Source organism: Rhincodon typus, unplaced genomic scaffold, assembly GCF_021869965.1.
Source record: "Rhincodon typus isolate 14 unplaced genomic scaffold, sRhiTyp1.1 hic_rhity00000967, whole genome shotgun sequence".
Classification (NCBI taxonomy): domain Eukaryota; kingdom Metazoa; phylum Chordata; class Chondrichthyes; order Orectolobiformes; family Rhincodontidae; genus Rhincodon; species Rhincodon typus.
In genome coordinates, this window is record NW_025966605.1 from 35,633 (window position 1) to 36,895 (window position 1,263).

A 1,263-nucleotide genomic window follows, 5' to 3' on the forward strand; every position below is an offset into this window, starting at 1 on the left:
GTGGGGACAGGTCTGTCTCTGTATAACACTGGGGTACAGTACTGGTGGGGACAGGTCTGTCACTGTGTAACACTGGGGCACAGTACTGGTGGGGACAGGTCTGTCACTGTGTAACACTGGGGTACAGTACCGGTGGGGACAGGTCTGTCACTGTGTAACACTGGGGTACAGTACCGGTGGGGACAGGTCTGTCTCTGTATAACACTGGGGTACAGTACCGGTGGGGACTGGTCTGTCTCTGTATAACACTGGGGGACAGTACCGGTGGGGACAGGTCTGTCACTGTGTAACACTGGGGGACAGTACCGGTGGGGACAGGTCTGTCACTGTGTCACACTGGCGTACAGTACCGGTGGGGACAGGTCTGTCACTGTATAACACTGGGGTACAGTACTGGTGGGGACAGGTCTGTCTCTGTATAACACTGGGGGACAGTACTGGTGGGGACAGGGTCTGTCACTGTATAACACTAGGGGACAGTACTGGTGGGGACAGGTCTGTCACTGTGTAACACTGGAATGAGGATGAGTCTGACAGTGTCATTGATGAGATGATGATGGTTCTGAGAGGTCCTTTCTGACGTTACGCTGTGCTGAAAATGGGGCAGCTTGTTATCTGTCATTTCTCTGACAGATTGAATCCCCCTAATCTCAGGGCTGCTGTATCTAGGCAGTGTGCTGCACTACATGTCTTCATCTCTAAACGCTGCTATTTACATTGATGTCCCTGCCTCAGCAAAAGGCAGTATCCAGCTCGTGTTTCCGCAGTTTCCCCATGAAGACATTGATGATGAGGGACCATTCACAATGCCCACAGAATGGTTGCTTTCCAGACTCTGCTACTCTGTGTCACTTTTGAAACAAATTGCTTTGAGAAAAGAAGGAGTACTAACCCCTCTTGCTCTCTTACACTTCTCAGCTCCTGTATTGGACAGATCAACTGCCAGACTGAACTCTGCAATCTTGCACTCCTGTGGAAATCGACCAACCAGAATATTTCTTGCTGCCAAGTCCTGGTGAACAATCTGTCAACATCAAGCGACATCAAGTTAGATCCAGGGTCAGAGCCTGTCCCACTGAGCTGTACAGAATCAAACTGACCCACACTGAACCAAACTCAACAGCGCCATGGTGTACCAACCCGAACCGAACTGTACCGATCTGAACTGAGCGATCCCAACCAGAACCGAGCCGAGACATACCAAAACAAAGTCAAGCCATATCGAGCATACCGAGCCGAGCCATACCAAACTGAAACAAGCAA

At 50.6% G+C, this 1,263-nt stretch overlaps 1 protein-coding gene across 1 annotated transcript in view; it reads right to left on the minus strand.

The window, feature by feature from the left end:
- LOC109938337 (tyrosine kinase receptor Cad96Ca-like) overlaps positions 1 to 1,045 on the minus strand; it is a 6,681-nt gene extending 5,636 nt beyond the window's left edge. Inside the window, exon 1 of the mRNA XM_048592284.1 lies at positions 893 to 1,045. The gene's annotated coding sequence lies outside the window, so the exon portion shown is untranslated. The remainder of the gene's footprint in view (positions 1 to 892) is intronic.
- Between the last annotated feature and the right edge of the window lie 218 nt (positions 1,046 to 1,263).